Raw genomic sequence first — 22821 nt, forward strand, 5'->3', positions numbered from 1 at the left:
TTTTTTTAATTGTGCTTTAAGTCAAAGTTTACAGTTCAAATTAGTTTCTCGTACAAAAATATATACACACATTGTTATGTGACCCTAGTTGCTCTCCCTGTAATGTGACAGCATACACCTCCTTTCGCCCCTGGATTTCCCGCATCCGTTCAACCAGTTCCTGTCCCTTTTTGCCTTCTCATCTCACCTCTGAACAGGAGCTGCCCAGTTAGTCTCATGTATCCATTTGAGCTAAGAAGCACTCTCTTCATGAGTATCATTTTATGTCTTATAGTCCAGTCTAATCTTTGTCTGAAGAGCTGGGTTCAGGAAGTGTTTTAGTTCTGGGTTAACAGAGACTTCAGGGGCCATGTCTTCTGGGGTTCCTACAGTCTCAGTCAGATCATTAAGTCTGGTCTTTTTACTAGAATTTGATTTCTGCACCCCTCTTTTCTCCTGCTACGTCAGGGACAATCTGTTGTGTTCCCTTTCAAGGCGGTTACTGGTGTTAGCCAGGCACCATCTAGTTCTTCTGGTCTCAGGCTGATTGAGTGTGGTTTATGTAGCCGTTTCTGTCTCTTGGGCTCATATTTTCCTTGTGTCTTTTGTAGTCTTCCTTCTCCTTTGTTCTGGGTAGGTTGGGACCAATTGATGCATACCAGATGGCCGCTTGCTAGCTTTTAAGGCCCCAGACACCACTCAGTAAAGTGAGATGCAGAACATTTTCTTAATAAACTTTGTTTTGCCTATTGACCTAGAAGTCCCCTAAAACCATGGTCCCCAGACAACAGGCCCTGCTAATCTGTCCCTCAAGTGTTTGGTTGTATTCAGGAAACTTCTTAGCTTTTGGTTTAGTCCGGTTGTGCTGACTTCCCCTGTATTGTGTGTTGTCCTTCCCTTCACCTAAGATAATTCTTGTCTACCATCTATTTAGTGAATACCCCTCTCCCTCCCTCTCCACCCTTGCAACCATCAAAGAATGTTTTCTTCTGTGCTTAAACCTTTTCTTATGTTTTATAATAGTGGGAAACTAGGACGTTCTTACACAGGAAAATAATCTAGTTTATAATTAATCTAGACATAATTAATGTGGTAACTGATGTATGTGGAGCCTGCTATGGAGGCACTAGAGGAAGTAACTAGCTCTTTGAGAGATTTAGTGGAAGTGAGAAAGGTTTTCTCTAATTCTCAGCACCTCTGTTTTATTTTTGGCTCCATTTCCTTTATTTTCCAACTTCACATTCCATTACAGGACTCATTATCTCACCAGTTCCTTGGAATTTTGTCATTCTCTTACATCCACCTTCTAAATCCCCAACTTTGGATCAGCTTACCTTGCTGTCTGCTTAGTTCTTAGGACTGAACTGTGGAATGGAAAGGTTGCCAGCGCAAACACACGGGCTCCAAACTCTGTCCTCCAGCCTTCAACATTGCCGGAAGTCCTTTACATATCTCACTTGAGTTTCCTCTTCTGTTTTCAGTAGCAGCTATTGAACTGTCACTATTGTTCCCGACCCAGCCCCAGTTCCTCTGTCAACATATAATTTATACTTTTGCTTCTAAGGGAAAATTTAGAAACAGCTAACATGCAACATCACCCATTTCCTGTCTTCTTTCTAAATGGTAGGTATGTTCTCACCTCAGGGCCTTAGTAACAACTGCTTTCTTTACCAGGACCACTCTTCTCCCAGATATCTGCATGGCTAACTCACTCTTCTTCTGTAAGTCTTTGCTTAATTGTCACCTTCTTAATAAGGCCTACCCTATTTAAGGCAATCCTGGCGGCGTAGTGGTAAAGTGCTACGGCTGCTAACTAAAGGGTCAGCAGTTCGAGTCCACCAGATGCTCCTTGGAAACTCTATGGGGCAGTTCTACTCTGTCCTATAGGGTCGCTATGAGTTGGAATTGACTCGACGGCACTGGGTTCTGGTGTACCCTATTTGAAATCCCATTCCACTACCTACAAACACACTATTCCCCTTACTCTGTTCTTCCCCCATCACTCCTGCCTTTTCCTTTGGCAAATATCACTTTCTGATACACTTTACAATCTGTTTAAATCTTATATCTAGTGTTCTTTGCTGGAATATGAGTGTCACAGTGGTGGAGATTATATTTTATTTACTATGTAACCTAAGAACCTAAAAAAGCATCAGGTTTGTCGTATGTGTTTAATAAATATTTGTTGAGTAAATGTTGCATCCCTACACTTAATGAAAGAGAGGTCCCCTCTTCCTACTAAGAATTATTCCTCATACCTCTGCTCCACTTGCCATTTCCTCAAGATCCTCAGAGATCTAGATGCTCCAGTTATCCCATCTCTCCATCTCTCTAAGTCTTCTGCATCAGCACATAAATATTTTTCAGTTTCTCATTTAAAAAGAAAAAAAAAAAGCATCCTCTCGATTCTAGATCTTTTCTCTATGCACTCTACCACTACACTTCTTGAAGGGAAAGTCTTCACTTTCTGTGTTCATTGCTTCACGTCGCATTTAACCCCTGGCCGGCTTTAATCTGACCTCACCATCTAGTGGCCAGAAGGCGTTGTTTCCATGGAGTCTGTCAATGGCCTCCTGTTAAATTAGATTCTCTTCAGGGGTCCTGTATCACCCATGGATCCCTTCATCATGCATTCTCTTGTAAGCAAGAATTTTGTCATTGTCTTATGCTGCTGGGCTGTTTGTTCATACTTTCTTTTGTCATTTATTCCACAGATATCTACTGAATGCTCACAAAGTACAGACACTATTATAGGAGCTGAGGATTTCCTGGTGAACTGACTTACTGTTTATGGTAAGTGCAGTTTATAGCCTTATGGAAACATTGGTCATTAAACAAAAAAGCAAGTGGATAATTGTAAAATTAGAACTGTTACCACTGCTTTCAAGATTGGTTTGGTATACCACTAGGTCCCTAGATGGCACAAATGGTTTGCACTCAACTGCTAACCTAATAGTTGGCAGTTCAAACCCACCCAGCAGTACTGCAGGAGAAAAGGCCTGGTGATCTGCTTCCATTAAGATTAAAGCCAAGATAACCCTACGTAGCAGTTCTACTCTGTAACACATGGGGTTGCCATGAGTTGGAATTGACTTGATGGCACACAACAAGAACAACAACAATAACAACCACATAATAATATCTAATAAGGAGTTGAGCATTGCTGAAAGAGTTGAAGAAGATATTCCTGAGAAAGGAACATGGGGAGTGGATTTGGGCCTTTAATACTGGAATAGTATGTGAATGTCTTCATGATGGAGGTTGTGTGCCCTAGCCATAAGTTCAGGGCAAGAATCATCACAGAAACTCACCAAATCCTTATTAAATGAATGAAGAAATGGATATTTGAACTAGATCTTAAAGACTGAATATGATTGGCCATGAAGAAGTTTGTTTTTTTTGGGCCAAGGAATTAGCATTTGATGAAACGTAGATGTTTGAAAAAACATATTTTACTTTGGATAGGGCAAGGAATCCAATGTAATTAAATGGGAGGAACGAGGAAAGAAAGAGGGTAGGGAGGATGAGGGGACCCAGGGCAAGAGAGCAGAGTGGAGGCTGCTGAACAAAATATTAAGAGTTCAAAGGAAGGTGAGATCATTGAAAGCCAGAGAAGTCAGGAAAATCATCTCAAAACTGTAGCATTTTGGAGGTTATATGAGAATCTATATTTTGTTTGAAAACATAGTTGGGGCTGATACAAGCAGAGATACATGGGGAAGCATTCTCAACATGGGAAATGAAATGAATTATGTCTCAGAGGACAGATATACTGGAATTCTTCCTTTTCTGGTAAAGGCTGTGTCTCTTCTTTAACCTCTGTACATGTTTCATCATTTTTTCCCCTAGTCCATTTCCCATAATGAATTGTGTGAAAAAAGTCTTTACCCAAAACTTGCCTAAATCTTAAAAAAAAAAAATCAAAAAACAAATCCCCAAGAGTATTTTACTAGATATTTTGTTTGACTGGAAGTAACTTAGGCAAAATGGGGAAAATGAGCATCTTGTTCATAAATGTAGACTAGATAATACATTTTGGGCTGCATGGTATTTTGTTTATTAAGCTCGTTGTCAGCCTCTTTTGTTGCCAGCTGAAGTACAGTAATATGATTTTGTTCCAAATTTTACACATTGCCAAAGGTCTGTTTCTCAGCTGCATTTTGGGAACAGCTGTCAGCCTCAAGCAATCTGACTGCTTTTCATGAATGATAAATCACTTCCTTGTACACTGATTTGTTTAGGTACAACAGGAAGAGACATCTTTCCACCCAGTGTGTTCATGGAGGGATTGGTAGGATAAGGACAGTGGGGCAGAAGTGTGAAAGTGCTAGTGGGCGTTTCCTTAGTACTTAATGTTCCATTAATGTTAATTCTATTTTGAGTGAACACTGGGAAGAAATTCTTTTGATTAACTCTTTGAAGGTAGCAGGAAAGAGCAATGGTCCTTTCTCTATTGAAAGCCATTGTTAATTTATTATTGGATCGTCTGTTTGAAAATCAAAAGAGTAGATTATTTTAAAAAATTGCTCATACGAGTTTTAAGGGTTAAAACGGTTTTAGAAGTTATGAAGAGAAAACTTAAGTTTCATTCAAGTATCCAATTAGTGAGACCCAGCAGTCCATGGAAATATTTATCATATTCCCAGTTCAGCTAAGACCTTATCTGCCCCAATTTTCCTTGCACAGAATCACAGAAATCTACATTTGCTGCTTTACATTCCAAAAGAGCAGACAAAAGGAGGACGAGGGTGTCTCATATTTCATATATTATATTTGATGATTGAATTTTAGTTTTGGTGAAAAAAACTGAGGAAAGAGGAGAGGAAATCCAAGTCTCTCTTTTGCCTTGAGGGTTGTTCAGGACAGTGCTGTCCCTGTGTCTGCTTCTGGTGGGCTAATGTCAACTCTTGCTATGAGAAGCCCCAGCCATTTATCTGCCTAGAACTTTTTCTTGAATATAAAAATGATAATTTGTAAATCACATATTTTCATTACGAACAGTAAGTGGCCTACAATGGCATGGTACTATGTGTTTGGCCCCCAATTTGTAAGTGTCTCCCTTCACTGTATGCAGGGATGGCCTTACCATGCACCCCTTGTCCTCTCTTTCTTTGTGTCCCAGCCTCTGGGGAGGCCACTCGGGGGCTGGCCATTCCTGCCAGGCTGACTTGGTACCATCAGACAAAGCTGAAAGCCTTTTGGCATCATTCCTCAGCTGGATGTCAGCAGGCCAGGCACTTACTGCAGGGATGCTCTTTTATTTTAATAAGTAATTTATTTAATGAGCCGACAATGGTAAAATGTCAAATACAGAGACTTCAAGGATGAACAACACAATTACAAGGAGCAGGAAGTCTGCTGGGCTTGCAATATTCAGCTTCCTCAGAAATGATGTTCTTTGAGTTGATTTCAAAATCAGTTGGCAATTGATTTGGAAAAAAGGTCTCTGCTATTAGTCTTGACAAAAGTAAAGGCACCCATATTAGGTTAGAATTAGTAATATGGAAATTGCTCCCAGGTGCTGGGAGACAGTGTAGGGTAATATGGTGGGTGGCCTTATTTTGTGAGAAGAGAGAGGTAGGAGTTGCATAGCTGGTCCAATCAAATACACCTCCTCCCGCCAAGTCACCCATATGGCAGCATCTGTCTTGCAGTCAGTGTGGGGAAGGGAGAGGAAAAAGCCCTCCACTAGGCGGCAGTGACTTAGATTTTGCTCTCTATGGAGGTGTGTCCTTGGAGGACTCTCTTTAGACTCTGACATATTAATTGTTGTTAAGTGCTGTTGAGTTGATTCCAACCCATAGCAACCCCATGTGACTGACTAGAATTGCCCCGTAGGGCTTTCTAGGCTGCAATCTTTACAGAAGCAGGTCACCAAGTCTTTCTCCAGAAGAGAGTCTGAGTGGATTAGAACAGCCAACCTTTCGTTTAACAGCTGAGCTCTTATCTGTTGGACCATCAGGGCTCCTGAGATACTAATTAACTGATGTTAAAAGGAAGGGCCTGAAACTGAAGAGGTTATGGTCCATTCCAGAATCAGAGTTCTAACAAGTCCCAGGCGAAGCTAAGGCTGCTGGTTAGGGAACAATTCTGAGAACTACTAGTAGAGCCCATAAAAGCCATTACCTTCGAGTGGATTCTGACTCATAGTGACCCTATAGGACAGAGTAGAACTGCCACATAGGGTTTCCAAGGAGCAGCTGGTGGATTCGAACTGCTGACCTTTTGAATAGCAGTCGAACACTTAACCACTAGCCATCACAGCTCCACTAATGGTTCTCAAAACTTACTATATCTTGTTAAAATGTAGATTCTGATTCAGCGTATCTGGGGTGGAAATGCAAATTCTCAGCAAGGGTTTGAGCTGGAATGAACGGATTTGAAGCCCTGGTTCTAACCTCCCTTAAAGTAACATCCCCTCCAGTGTCCAAGATTGTTCATTAATTCTTCAATGCTGGCTCTGATTGGCTATATATTCAAATCCTGGAATTTCAAAAGTGATAAGCCAATTAACCTAAAGATAGATTATAAGGGCTTATATTAATTTTATTGAACCAATCTTAACAATTGTCTGTTGCATACCTGCAGATACCAGGCACTGTTCTAGGCAGTGGAGATATGTTGTTAGCTGCCTTTGAGTTGGTCCTCAACTCATGGCGACCCCATGCACAACTGAATGAAATGCTGCCAGGTCCTGCACCATCCCCAAGGTTGCGGATCAGACCATTACAATTTATATGGTTTTCAATGGCTGATTTTTCAGAAGTAGGTCACCAGGCCTTTCTTCTTAGCCTGTCTTAGTCTGGAAGCTCTGCTGAAACCTGTTTAGCATCACTGCAACATGCAAGCCCCCACTGAGACAAGTGGTGGCTGCCCGTGAGGTGCATTGGTCAGGAAATGAACCCAGGTCTTCTGAATGGAAGACGAGAATTCTACCACTGAACCAGCAATGTAATGGAGATATAGCAACAAACAAAACTGGGAAACATCCCTGCTGTCACGGGGCTAACTTTCTATTAATTTATTGACAAATTTAGCCTCAGGTAGTCCTGACTCACACTTTCAAATGGATATTCCTTCTAGAATCCTGTAACAGAATTTTCTAATTGTGTTGCTGATTGAAAATAAGTTCCATTGTGGATGATGTTGTGTCTAATTTTGTGTTCATCTGGCATATTCTTCAGCATTCCAATTTGTTTCTTCTTGCTATGTTAGAAGTTAGTTAAAACTCATACTGCTTAATTTTTCCCTTCTGACTGGAGGGTTCTCCAATATGCCTTTAATCCTTTCTAGGCCCAGTTGCAGGGAGGAAAACCTGTTTCTACTTGGAGCCTGGGTTCTGTGCTTGAACTTGCTCTGTGTTGCTCCTCTCCTGGCAAGGGTACATAACTGTGATGTACTGATATGCACACAGTGCTGGCTGGCTTTGCTTTTAAAAGGAGTAATGTGCATGGCTGGTCTCTGATTGATGTGTGGGAGCTGCCATTTGGGGGCTTATAACACTCTATTTTCCATCCTGCTTAGAATTCTAAGGCTCCATAACCAACATCTGTCATCCTTCACTTTGAAATTTTTTAATTACCTTTTTATGATTATAACAGTAATAATGTTTATTATTAAAAATTTAGACAATATAAAAAGTATGGTGAAGAAAATAAAAATAGTGCATAATCCCATGACTCTGAGTTAACCATTGTTAGCCTCCTATTTGCATATATTTTATAATATATGCAGTTTCGTATCCTGTTTATTTTTGTCCTCAACAGTATATTATGAACATTTCCTCTGTATTATTAAAAATCATTGAAAATCTAATTTTAATGCCTGCATAACATTCAATCATACAACTTATCACAATTTATTTAACTGAGGCCTTATTTTTTTTTTATTTTTGGGCATAGTTTCTAATTTGTAACTTTTTAAAAATACTGTAATAGCCTTGTTATATATTTCAAATTTCTCTCAAAGAAATTCCTTAAGAAAAATTGCAGGAAATAAAATTATTGGGGTAAATGACACAAACTTGCTAAGGCTCCTGACATATATCATTTAATTATTCTCTGGAATGTTTGGGAAACTATACTCTTGCTAGAATTGTATATTCACATTTTTGAAACATCTTTATCAATGTGTTAGGCAAAAAAATGTACCTCACTTATTTTATTTTTCATTTGTTAGAATCTAGTGATATTGAATACGTGTTTCACAAGTTTATCGATCTTTTAAATTATTTTTTTGTGTATTATCTGCTTCTTTATCTATTTTTCTGTTGATGTATTTGGTAGGCTGAATAACAACCCCCAAAAGATGTCCATGACCTAATCCCCAAAACATGTAAATATGTTACTTTACGTGACATATATGAGTAAGGATCTTGAGTGGGTGATTATCCTCGGTAGTCCAGGTGGGCCCAATCCAATGACAAGGGTCCTTATAAGAGGAAGGAAGGATGATCAGAGCCAGAGAAAGAAGATGGAAGCAGAGGTCAGAGAAAAGAGGGACTTGAAGATTCTATGCTGCTGGCTTTCAAGGTGGAGGAAGGGGCCATGATGCAAGGAATGCAGGCAACCTCTAGAGCTGAAAAAGGTAAGGAAATGGATTCTTTCCTAGAGTACTCAGAAGGAACCATCTCTGCCTACGTCTTGACTTTAGCATAGTGAGATGATTTTGTACTTTGACCCTCAGAAATGTAAGATAATGAGTTCACATTGTTTTAGCCACTAAGCTTGCAGTAATTTGTTACAGCAGCAATAGGAAACTAATACACAGTGTGTTTTTATTTTTCTTCTGGATGTGTAAATACTCTATCTTATAGTAAAGCTATTGCTGTTATTGGTTGCCATCGGGTTGATTCTGACTCCTGGTGACCCCATGCGTTGCACAGTAGAACCACTCCATAGGGCTTTGTTGGCTGTAATCTTAATAGAAGTAGATTGCCAGGCCTTTTCTTCCAGCATATTTGCTAGGTGGGTTCAAACCGCCAACCTTTAGCTAGCAGTTGAGCAGTAGCCATTTGCAATACCTAGGGACCTTGTAAAGCCAATAACTTGTCATATATATTGCATATATTTTTCCCAAGTTGCAGTTCACTTTTTAATATTTTTATAGTGCTTTTGGATACAGAGTTTTGTTAAATTTTAAAATATTATTGATGTTACATGAACCAGAAACCCACACCCAGTGCCGTCAAGTCAATTCCGACTCATAGCGACCCAATGGGACAGTGTAGAACTGCCCCGTAAAGTTTCCAAGGAGGACCTGGTGGATTCGAACTGCCAACCCTTGAATTAGCAGCTGTAGCACTTAACCACTACGCCACCAGGGTTTCCGATGTTACATTGAAAAAACGGTAAGCTTTATTTCAGTGATACACAAATTATAAAAATTATTGCATTAAATCTATGTATCTTTTCCTTGGTGATATATTCTATTGCTTTTAAATCAGTTTTATATTCACCAAAGTTACTTCTAGCATTTTTATGGTATACGATTTTTCATTTATCATTCTTTATTAAATTTTTATACATTTTTCGTCCTATGTCAGGGCTATCTAGATTGTCCCATTAATCTGTCAAACCCTGTACTATTACACCACCTAAATTATTGTAATTTCATAAAAGTTTTTGTATCTAGTAAGCCAAGTCCTCATTCATTACCCTTTTCTTTAACATTTACTTGGCCTCAATATTTTATTTTTCTAGATGAACCTTAGAATCATTTGGATAAATTGAAACATTTTATTGGTATTTGAATTTGCAATAAATTTGTAAATTAATTTGTAAAGGCCTTTTTAAAAAAAATATCAACTTTTCTCAGGGAAGAACTTGGTAAGTTTTTCCATTTATAATTTTTTTTTAAAAATATATTTCTTTAAAGTTTTATAACTTTATTCATATAATCTCAGGTGTTATTTGATAAGATTAATTTTAGGCATTTTGTATGTTTTGTTGCTATTGGGGTTGGACTATTTTTCCATGGTATCTACTAACTAGTTATGGCTGATGTATTGAAAACTATATACATTTTTTTTACACATATCATTTTGTACCCATATCTTCTACTTTACTAAATATTTACTAATTATGAGCTTTTCAGTTGATTCTCTTCAGTTTTTTAGGTATATAGTTATGTCAAACACAAATGCTGGTGGTTTTATCTCCTACATCCTAAAAGTTTATGGCATTTTTTTTTTTTTTCCATTTTAAATGTTAAAGCACTGGCTAGACGTTCTAGTACTATGTTGAATGTCATGATGATGCAATGTGTCTTCATCTGATTCATAGTTTAGTTGTTAATGTGTCAGGCACTTCTCCATTCAGTGTGGTGCTGGCTATTAGTTTAAGATGGGCCTTATTTTTCATGATAAAAAAGTATTCTCTTCCTAGTTTTCTGCATGGATTGAAATTATTTGATTTTTTTTCTAACTTTTGGGTTAATACATTACAGAAATCATTTTCTGAATAATAAACCTAATTTGTATTTCTGACATAAATTCTATTTTTCTTATTGGACATTCATTGCAAATGTACTATAGAATCTAGTTTACTAGATTGTTTGCTTGTTTCTTAAAATTATTGACCAGGCTATAATTTTAATTTTTGTGCTTCCTGCATCAGATTTTGGTGTCAGGGCAATGTTTAGCTTCCTGAAATATGTTTGTTGCTATACAGTTTTTTTTTTTTTTCCTATTCCCTGAATTATATATTGCACAGAGATTTGAAAGAACTTACCTGTAAAACTAGCTACTTTGGATCATTTTTGGAGGTAATTTTTTTGAAGTTATTCAATTTCTTTTATGATTATATTATAATCAGATTTCTTCTTCTTAGGTCATTTCTAATAATTGATTCTTTTTCTCAAAATTTTGTCATTTTCAAAGTCTAATCTCTAAAATTTACAAGAAAATCCAACATCTCTACAACAAAAAGACAAATAATCTGATTTAAAGATGGGCAAAGGAAATGAACAGACACTTCTCCAAAGAAGACATTCAAGCGGCTAACAGACACATGAGGAAATGCTCACTATCACTAGCCATTAGAGAAATGCAAATCAAAATCACAATGAGATACCATCTCACCCCGGCATTACTGGCATAAATCAAAAAACCAGGAAATAACAAATGTTGGAGAGGCTGTGGGGAGAATGGAACTCTTATGCAATGCTGGTGGGAATGCAAAATGATACAGCCATCTTGGAAAAGGATATGGTACTTCCTTAGAAAGCTAGAAATAGAAATACCATATGATCCAGCAATCCCACTCCTAGGATATATTCTAGAGAAATAAGAGTTGTCACACAAATAGATGCATGCACACCCATGTTCATTGCAGCATTGTTCACAATAGCAAAAAGATGGAAACAACCTAGATGCCCATCAACAGATGAGTGGATAAACAAACTATGGTACATACACACAGTGGAATAATATGCAATGAGAAAGAACAATGATGAATTTGTGAAGCATCTCATAATGTGGATGAATCTGGAGGGCATTGTGCTGAATGAAGTAAGTCAGTCACAAAAGGACAAATATTGTATGAGACCACTACTGTAAAAGCTCATGGAAAGGTTTACACACAAAAAAGAAACAACCTTTGACAGTTACAATGCTGGGGAAGTCAGCACAACTTGTACAAGGCAAGGTCATGGAAGCTCCATAGACACATCCAAACTCCCTGAGGGACCGAATTGCTGGGCTGAGGGCTGTGGGGACCACGGTCTTGGGGAACATCTAGCTCAATTGGCATAACATAGTTTATAAAGAATATGTTCTACATTCTACTTTGGTGAGTAGTGTCTGGGGTGTTAAAAGCCTATGAACGGCCATCTGAGATACTCCACTGGTCTCATCCCTTCAGGAACAAGTGAGAATGAAGAAAACTAAAGATACAAGGGAAAGATTAGTCCAAAGAACTAATGGACCAAAACTACCATGGCCAGACTGAGTCCAATACAATTAGTTGGTGCCCAGCTACCACCACTGACTGCTCTGACAGGGATCACAATAGAGGGTCCCAGACAGAGCTGGAGAAAAATGTAGAACAAAATTCTAGCTCACAAAAAAACTAGACTTACTGGCCTGATAGAGACTAGATAAGCCCTGAGTGTATGGCCCCGGACACCCTTTTAGCTCAGTAACGAAGTCAATCTGAAAGTTCACCCTTCAGCCAAAGATTAGACAGGCACATAAAATAAATTGAGACTAAAGGTGCAAACCAGCCCGGGACAAGGACTAAGTGGCAGGAGGGGTCAAGAAAGCTGGTAATAGGGAAACCAAGTTTGAGAAGGGTGAGTGTTGACATGTCATAGAGTTGTTTACCAATGTCATAGAACAATATGTGTACTTTTTAATGAGAAACTAGTTTGTTCTGTAAACCTTCATCTAAAGTATAATAAAAAAAATTTTTTTTGTCATTTCATTGAGATAGTCAGTGAATTAGGCCTCCAAAGAGCAAGCAATCTGAATGACTATGTTTTCAATTCTCCCAAGATGGTACATAAGTAATACCATTCTAGGTGACTAGGAGAAAAGTGAATCCATTACATGCAAGGGATGTCTAGGTCTTAATTCTCTCTTGAAACTGGTTGAAAGGGCTGGTATAGAGTTATGCATAATGCTTTAAAATAATTGTGAAAATTCCTGGTTTTATATTATCTTTTTTTGAAATTTGCATACATCTACTTTACACTTATTAGATTTGTTAGAATTTTTTCCATCAAATAACTACCTCTTATATTTATTTTACAATTTTAATATGATTCTACTTACAGTACTATTTTTCCTTATTTTTATTATTTCCTTTCTTCAGATTTTATTAGGTTTCTTTTGTTGAGCTCTTTCTAATAGTTTGATTTGAGCATTTAGCTCACATTGAAAGGAATAGTTGGAGCACCCTGAGTAGACCTGAATGGTTAAAGGATGGGTGGAATGGATGGTAGACTGAAATACCATCTTAAAGGCTGATATAGACAAGATCAAGGAGGGACATGAATGCAAAATCGGAAACATTGATTTGATTGACAATCACTGGGTGTTAGTGGTTGTAGAGCTAGGAAGAAATTATATACTCTTTGGAAAATGTTTTATCCTAGAGAGTGTCCAGAGTCTACTCTCTTGTAAAGACAATCTGTGTTGATTAACCCACTCTTTGGTTATAAAGTATCTGTAGAAGTCCTGCCATAAGAGCTCTGTATGGAGTACTTTGCAAGTGGCAATATGGGACATACAAGAGAAGCTGTAATGTTTTGAGCTTTCTGTTGCAAAAGCACACGAACTAAGGATATAGCAGCCATTCAAAGAAGAAAGATCATAATCACGATCTGGAATAAACAGAGACTTCCTGAAGAAGCAGGATTTGAGTGAGGTCTGAAAGAAGGAAAATGTTCCATAATAAAGCTGGCAGTTTTGAGTAAGGTGTGGACATGGCCTAATAGAGATGAGAGTGTATATTGTGGAAGAGTGGAGAATGAGTTGATAATGGTCAGAGCGTATCAGGTTTACAGAGAGTCTTTAAACACTAGTAGATTTGGTGCCTTAATGCTGTAAAATGTAGGGAAACCATGAAGGTCCTTGAATAGTGAGTGACCCAATGAAAGTGTCCTTGTCACATGATTAGGCTGGCAATGGTATTTAGGCTAGACTGGAGGAGAGAAACCAGAGCCTGAAAACTAGGGAGAAAGCTATAGTAGTTTGTGTGTAAAATGTCAAGGGTGTGAACTTAGTGACCACTGGGATGCAAATGCAAGGGTGATTCTAGGAGGTGACAGATGGGATATCAGAGAAACATTGGGAAACATTAGGGACATCTCTCAGTTTTGATTTGTAAATATTTGAAATTGGATGGTTGAAAAGGATCTCATTTGAGAAGAACTATAATGTGTTCAATTTCGGACTTCTTGAGTTTGAGGTTGCATATGGTTATCCACTTGCAGTGTGCCTGTAGTTGGTTGGAAACATGAAACTAGTGCCTATAGGGCTAGGGATAAAGAGGCAGGTTTGACCAGTACCCATGGACTTGGATGAGCCCATCAAAAGGATAAATGCAAACAGCAAAGAACAGGTGGTTGAGGACAAGGATAGAGTCTTGTGAAATTAAATAGTTTTGAAGATTATTGAAGAAGAGCTCAAGGTGTGGAAGCTACAATGATGGTTGTGGTAGCGTTATACGGGAATTTAAGCCAGTAGGTATAAGATGACATGGGGACAGCAAAAGGAGAAACAAAAGGGAAATATGGGTCAATAAACAATAATAACATCAACTATAATAAGGAGCCCTGGTGGCACAGTGGTTAAGGGCTTGGCTGCTATCCAAAAGGCTGGCAACTGGAATCCACCAGCTGCTCCTTGGAAACCCTATGGGGCAGTTCTACTCTGTCCTATAAAGTCTCCATGAGTTGGAATCAAGTCAATGGCAGCTTGTTTTTTATAGTAATAACTATAGGGTCGCTATGAGCTGGAATCGACTTGACGGCGCTGGGTTTAATGGAGTACCTGGGTGACACAATCAATTAAGTGCTTGGCTACTAACTGGAAGGTTGTCAGTTTGAATCCACTCAGAGGAGCCTTGGAAAAAAGACCTGGAGATCTACTTCTGAAAGATTACAGTCATAGAAAACCCTATGGAGCACAGTGTAGAGGTTCCATGAATCTGGAATTGACTCAATGGCAACTGGTTTAGTTCTTTGTTATAACAACATTAAAGATAGAATAGTTTTTAAATATAGTCTAGACATCATACTATATTTAAAGCTATGCAGGGAAAGGGATAAGGAGTTATACAGAGAGATTTAATAAATGCATAAATTTTAATTTTTTTTTGAACTATATTACCTGCACTGAGCCAAATATATTAATCAAATTGAACAAAATTTAGGATAAATAAAACTAGATGTAGTCTAGCTTCAGAATATGTTCAAGATGGTGATAAAGTGCTATTCGACATTAGATGGCGTATAATATTTGAGGGCAAAGGAATTGACTGTTGGTGACACACATAAATTAAGTTGATGCTAAGAAGTTGTAGGACAGTTAAAATCCAGGGTTAATCTGTCCCAAAGAATAACTGGATAGTTTTATTTGTATTGCTCACTGTTTGGCCATTTCATAAATGGAATCTGTGTGTCTTTGAACTTTATAAATCAAAGTGACTTTGATATGAAGTTCTCTGGGATAATTGAAAAAATACTGGCATTTTTCGTTTTTCTTTCCTCTTGAGTTGTTACTTGAAATTTGCATACTTCTCTCAGAGTAATAAAATTTAAAGTTCAAGGTAGCTACTTATATTTTATTAAACCCTTATGTTTAAGATAATATTTCTTGGAGTGGTGATTTACATTTGTCTGAAAACTTTACAGAGGAAGAATCGATTATATGGGATTTTTTTAAAGAGGGGCGGGGAGAAAGCTCTGGGGGCAAAAAAGTAGAGAACCATTTTTCTTTCTGACCAGAGAAATGAAGAATAAAAATGTATACATGAAGGTGTGATTTAAAGACCTTGCCCTTTCTTATGGCGAGGAGGAGAGATGGGAACAGGGAGTGGGATTGAAGTTAGAAACAAGGAAAGCAGGGTTGGAAATCAGGTCACCCAGCAGGAGACCAGTGCGAAGATCAGAGTGTGTGAGGATGTCTAGATGAAAACGGATATGGGCCAGCAAGGACAAAAGAAACGGGACCTAGGCAGAGTCTACAGGAGCCCCCTGAACTGGTCTGACTGTGTTCTTTTGCACAGAACCGCCTCTGAAGACCTAAGGCCTCATCTTTACAGATAGCCCTCTGCAGGGGTAGACCTGCCATGCTGAAACCAGCATCTGAGTAGCACAACGTATTCCCTATGGTCACCAGAGAAATATTCTTTCTTCAAGTAGGGATGTAGTTTCCTTCAAAGACAGCATATTATTTTTCTTTGAAAAACCTTTCTTATTAGGCTAATTTAGCTCTCCTCTTTGGAAAAAGTTCTTCTAGAAAAGCACAATTTCACTAGGCTCTGCACAGATTGACTGATCAGACTCATCGCAGTTGATATGTCGGTCAGAGTGAGACTGTGGGGAAACTGGGGCACGTGTACTGCTCATCTGCTTCTGGATGTTCCCAAGTGACCCAAAGTCCTGGGGTTCAATGCCCAGTGTAGTTCCAATTGGTTCCTGAGTCAGAAAGCAAAGGCTGTTTTTCCTCCATCTGTGAAAATCTGCAGAGAGCCTTCTTCCACAGGTTTAGCAAGTCTATTATCTTGACTATGAAAGGAGCTTGGTCCTGTTTTAGGTGATGAGATATTTTGGAAAAAGAACAAACTGGAGAGAAAGGACAATGAAGCAGTTGGAACATGGTCTCTGGAGCCAGACTGACTGGATCAACACCCCAGCTCTACTGTGGACCAGCTGTGTGACCTTGGGCAAGAGCTAAAACTTTCTGTGCCTTGGTTTCCTCATCCATGAAATAGAGATGATGATCACATGATAATAATAACTATCTCATAACATAATATATGATGATGATGATAATAATAACTATCTTATGGCGTTGTCATGGTTAAATGAGTTCATATATGTATATAAAAAGGAATTTAAAATTGTGTCTGGCACATAAGAAGCATTTCTTAATTAAAAAACAAAACAAAACAAAACAAAACCTGTTGCTATTGAGTTGATTCTGACTCATAGCAGCCCTATAGGACAGAGTAGAACTGCCCTACAGGGTTTCCAAGGAGCGGATTCAAACTGCTGACCTTTTGGTTAGCAGTCGAGCTCTTAACTACTTCGCTACCAGGGCTCCCTGTATAATTTAGTTACTTTTATTATTAAATAGTGAATTCAGAAATGTCAGATAGATCCTATACTTTGTTTTCTGTAACATGTAGGTTATGGTTGAAGGTCAAAATCATCTTATAAAATAGCTTCTCTCCTCCCATATTTGCTCTGTTTTTGTGGAAATGAAATCATACTTTTTATAATTGAAAATGACAATTATGTTGTTTACTTGCCATGTGAATACTGTGTTCCATATTTTTGTTTTAGTGCCAAGATAAAAAGAAAGATCTTTGACTAACTACTTCAATATAGTTCAGTTGATTTAATTCATGTGAGTTACTATTGGTCCCATCCACAGAGGCAGCTCTACAAGTGTTTTTTTTAAGTGATATTTCAATGAGTCAATTGTTAATTTTTTAAAAGAGTTTTGTTATTGGAACTGGACAGTAAGACTTGTTGGCTTATAAGACACTCAAAATTATAAAAAAGAAAAAAAAGGTAGCTAAAGGTAGTGAGGAGACCAGATGGCTCAGTGGTTAAAGTGCTTGGCTGCTAACTGAAAAGTCGGCGTTTCAAACCCACCAGCTGCTCCACAGAACAAAGATGAGGCAGTCTGCTTTTGTAAAGATTACAGCCTTGGAAATTCTATAGAATAGTTCTACTTTGTCCTCTAGGGTTGCTATGAATCAGAATCAATGGGTTTAAAGGCAGTGTAGAAATTCCGAAGGGAATTGTTCATAATCAGCCTTCCAAGAAACTGCTGTGTGGTGCCCATCTGCTTGAAAAAGACTTTGAAGTTTGGGTACCTTCTTCATTTCTCGTAGGTTTATTTGTCAGGCATAAAAAAAAAATAGGCATGGAACTTCATAAATACATTATTTATTCATTCAATTCCTATATTATCAAACCATTGTTGAATGTCTACACAGTTTAAGGCAAGGTACTGTGCTGAGCACTAGGGATATAAAGATGAATGGTAAGTTGTCCTAATCCTTAAGGAACTAACCATTTTTGTAGTGGGAATAAGATAATATGTGGATATCTATAATATGTGACATAATTTACAAACTGGCATATCAAAAAGATATGGGGAATGCCATAAAGGTTTGGAAGAGGAGGTAATAAAATTAATCTGAAAGGTTAGCAAAGTTTTTATGAATTAAATTATATTTTGGATCTTGAAGGATAGGTAGGACTTAGATGAAAAGAGAAATTGGCACAAGGAAGTTGTCTTAGTCATCTCTTGCTGCTGTAACAGAAATACCACAAGTGGATGGCTTTAACAAACAGAAGTTTATTCTCTCACAGTCTAGTAGGCTAGAAGTCCAAATTCAGGGTGTCAGCTCCAGGGGAAGGCTTGCTTTCTCTGTAGGCTCTGGAAGAAGGTCTTTGTCATCAATCTTTCCCTGGACTAGGAGATTTTCTATTCAGGAACTCTGGGTCCAAAGGATGCTGTCTGCTCCCAGTGCTGCTTTCTTGGTGGTATGAGGTCTCCCTATCTCTCTGCTCGCTTCTCTCTTTTATATCTCAAAAGAGATTGATTGGCTCAAGACACAATCCAATCTTGTAGATTGAGTCCTGGATCATTAACATAACTGCTGCCTATTCCACCTCATTAACATCATAGAGGTAGGATTTACAATACATAGGCATATCACATCAGATGACAAGATGGTGGACAATCACGCAATGTTGAGAGTCATGCCCTAGCCGAACTGATAGAAATATTTTTTGGGGACAAAATTCAATCCATGACAGAAGGTTCGGCTAAGAGAATGGCATGAATGAATATGGAGAGGTGGGAAAGGGCAGGGGACGCTTTTAGGGAGAAAACATACCACTTTGGTGAACAAGATGTAAGGTGTAAACTTTATGCAATGAGCACCTATTAGGTGCCCGGCTGCTCTAGGCACTGGAGATACCTAGCCCAGCAAGTCAGACTTGGAGCCCAAGCTCAATGGAACATGCATGTTAGGAGACAGATAATACATATGTAAACAAATAAGATGATTTTGAACAGTGATAGATACTATGAAAAATAAAAATAGAATAATAAATGAATGAGTCACAGGATTGGGAGAAGCTACGTTACAGTGGGTAGGTCAGGGATGACATCTCAGAAGTGAAATTTGATATAAGACCAGAATAATGAAAAGAATCCAGCCTTGTGAAGGCCTTGGCAGAGGGAACTGCAAGGGCATTAATAAAACAGCCATATTTGATGGACAGAAAGATCGGTGTAGCTGGAGAGTGGTGACCGGTGGCAAGAATGATGCCAGTTGAGTCAGAGAGACAGAAAGGGGCAAGATCATGTATGGTCTTGAAGATTATGGGAACTATTTTAGGTTTTATTACAGATGAAATGGTATACCATTGGAAGGTTTTATGCAGAGGAACGATATTGTTTCAATTACACCTTAGAAAAACACTATGGTTGCTGTGTGGAGGAAGGACTGTGGGATGTGAAGGGAGAAGAAGGAAATTAGGGAGATCTCTTAGAATTTATTGCAGCAAAGCAGGCATCAGATGCTGCTACTTTGGACTAGGGTGGGAGTAGTAGAGATGGGAGCTAACTCTGGAAAGACAGAAATCATAGAATGAAGGACTTTGTATTCTCCCCTCTGAGAATTTCAACTTTATTCTGGAGGCAGAAGGGATGTTGTTGTTAGGTGTCATCGAGTCGGTTTCAACTGATAACTTCTTTAAGTACAACAGAACAAAACACAGCCCGGTCCTGTGCCATGCTCACAATCATTGTTATACTTGAGTCCGTTGTTGCAGCCACTGTGTCAATCCATCTCATTGAGGGTCTTCCTCTTTTCCGCTGACTCTGTACTTTACTAAGCTTGATGTCCTTATCCAGGTACTGATCCCTCCTGACAACATGTCCAAAGTATGTGGGACACAGTCTCACCATCCTTGCTTCTAAGGAGCATTCTGATTGTACTTCTTCCAAGACAGATTTGTTGGTTCTTTTGGCAATCCGTGGTATGTTCAGTATTCTTTGCCAACACCACAATTCAAAGGCATCAATTCTTCTCCAGTCTTCCTTGTTAGTTGTCCAGCTTTCACACTCGTATGATATGATTGAAAATACCATGGCTTGTTTTTTGGGTCAGGTACACCTTAGTCTGCAAGGTACCATCTTTGCTTTTCAACACTTTAACGAGGTCCTTTGCAGCAGATTTGCCCAATGCAATGCATCTTTTAATTTCTTGACTGTTGCTTCCATAGGTGTTGATTGTGGATCCAAGTAAAATGAAATGCTTGACAACTTCAATCTTTTCTCCTTATATTATTACGTTGCTTATTGATCCAGTTGTTAGGATTTTTGTTTTATTTATGTTGAGGTGTAATCCATACTGAAGGTTGTGGTCTTTGATCTTCATTAGTAAGTGCTTCAAGTCCTCTTCATTTTCAGCAAGCAAGGCTGTGTCATCCGTGTAACGCAGGTTGTTAACGAGTCTTCCTCCAACCCCGATGTCCTGTTCTTCATACAGCCCAGCTTCTTGGATTATTTGCTCAACATACAGATTGAATAAGTATGGCAAAAGGATACAACCCTGATGCACACCTTTCCTGACTTTAAATCACGAAGCACCCCTTGTTCTGTCTGAACAACTGCTTCTTGATCTATGTACAGGTTCATCATGAGCACAATTAAGTGTTCTGGAATTCTCATTCTTCACAATGTTATCCATGATTTGTTATGATCCACACAGTCGAATGCCTTTTCATAGTCAATAAAACATAGGTAAACATCCTTCTGGTATCCTCTGCTTTCAACCAGGATCCATCTGACATCAGCAATGATATCCCTGGTTCCACATCCTCTTCTGAAATCAGCCTAAATTTCTGGCAGTTCCCTGTCGAAATACTGCCTCAGCCACTTTTAAATGATTTTCAGCAAAATTTTGCTTGTGTGTGATACTAATGATATTGTTCAATAATTTCTGCATTTGGTTGGATCAGCTTTCTTGGGAATAGGCATAAATATGGATCTCTTCCAGTCAGTTGGCCAGGAAGCTGTCTTCCATATTTCTTGGCATAGATAAGTGAGCACTTCTAGAGCTGCATCCGTTTGTTGAAATGTCTCAATTGATATTCTGTCAATTCCTGGAGCCTTGTTTTTCGCCAATGCCATCAGTCCAGCTTGGACTTCTCCCTTCAGTACCATCGGTTCCTGATCATATGCCTTCTCTTGAAATGGTTGAATGTTGACTAATTCTTTTTGGCATAATGACTCTGTGTATTCCTTCCATCTTCTTTTGATCCTTCGTGCATTGTTTAATATTCTCCCCATAAAATCCTTCAGTATTGCTACTCGAGGCTTGAATTTTTTCTTCAGTTCTTTCAACTTGAGAAAAGCCAAGTGTGTTCTTTCCTCTTGGCTTTCTATCTCCAGCTCTTTGTACATGTCATAATACTCAACTTTGTCTTCTCTAGCCACCCTTTGAAATCTTCTGTTCAGTTCTTTTACTTCATCATTTCTTCCTTTTGCTTTAGCTTTTCAACATTCTAGAGCAATTTCAGAGTCTCCTCTGACATCTGTCTTGGTCTTTTCTTTCTTTCCTGTCTTTTTAATGACCTCTTAATTTCTTCATATATGATGTCTTTGATGTCATTCCACAACTCATCTGATCTTCGGTCATTAGTGTTAAACGTATCAAATCTATTCTTGAGATGGTCTCTGAATTCAGATGGGATATACTCAAGGTCATATTTTGGCTCTTGTGGGCTTGCTCTGATTTTCTTCAGTTTCAACTTGAACTTGCATATAAGCATTTGATGGTCTGTTCCACAGCTGGCCTCTGGCCTTGTCCTGACTGATGATATTGAGCTTTTCCATCATCTCTTTCTGCAGATGTAGTCGATTTGGTTCCTGTGTATTCCATCTGATGAGGTCCATGTGTATAGTCACCATTTATGTTGGTGAAAAAAGGTATTTGCAATGAAGAAGTCATTGGTCTTGCAAAATTCTATCATTCGTTCTCCAGGATTGTTTCTATCACCAAGGCCATATTTTCCAACTACTGATCCTTCTTCATTTCCAACTTTCACATTCCAATAACCAGTAATTATCAATGCATCCTGATTGCATGTTCGATCAATTTCAGAATGCAGAAACTGATACAAATCTTCAATTTCTTCATCTTTCGCTTTAGTGGTTGGTGCATAAATTTGAATAATAGTCATATTAACTGGTCTTCCTTGTAGGGATATGGATATTATCCTATCACTGACAGTGTTTTACTTCAGGATAGATCTTGAAATGTTCTTTTTACCATGAATACAACACCATTCCTCTTCAAGCTGTCATTCCTGGCATAGTAGACTATATGATTGTCCTATTCAAAATAGTCAATACCAGTCCATTTCTGCTCGTTAATGCCTAAATGCTTAGGGTATCAATATTTATGCATTCCATTCATTTTTGAAGATTTCCAATTTTCCTAGATTCATACTTGGTACATTCCAGGTTCTGATTATTAATGGATGTTTGCAGCTGTTTCTTCTCCTTTTGAGTCATGCCACATCAGCAAATGAAGGTCCCCAAAACTTTACTCCATCCATGTCATTAAGGTTGACTCTACTTTGAGGAGGTAGCTCTTCCCCAGTCGTTGTCTGAGTGCCTTCCAACCTGGGGGCCTCATCTTCCAGAACTATATCAGACAATGTTCCACTGCTATTCATGAGGTTTTCACTGGCTAATTCTTTTCAGAAGTAGACTGCTAGGTTCTTCTTCCTAGTCGGTCTCAGCCTGGAAGCTCAGCTGAAACCTGTCCTCCATGGGTGACCCTGCTGGTATCTGAATATTAGTGGCATAGCTTCCAGCAGCGCAGCAACAGGCAAACCCCCACAGTACAACGAAGTGGGCAGAAATAGTAAAAGAAATTATCATTCTACATTTTTTCCAGTGTCAAAGATATCTTTGACCTTGGGTTTTATTTCTGTGGAAAATGCATTTGTCCCAACATAGTATTAATAATTGTTTATCACATTGTTGTTGTTATCATTGCAAGGTGCCATCGAGCCTCTGCTGACTCATAGTGACCCTATGTATAACAGAACAAAACATCATCACAATTGTTACTA

This window comes from Elephas maximus, chromosome 6, assembly GCF_024166365.1.
Source record: "Elephas maximus indicus isolate mEleMax1 chromosome 6, mEleMax1 primary haplotype, whole genome shotgun sequence".
NCBI lineage: Eukaryota > Metazoa > Chordata > Mammalia > Proboscidea > Elephantidae > Elephas > Elephas maximus.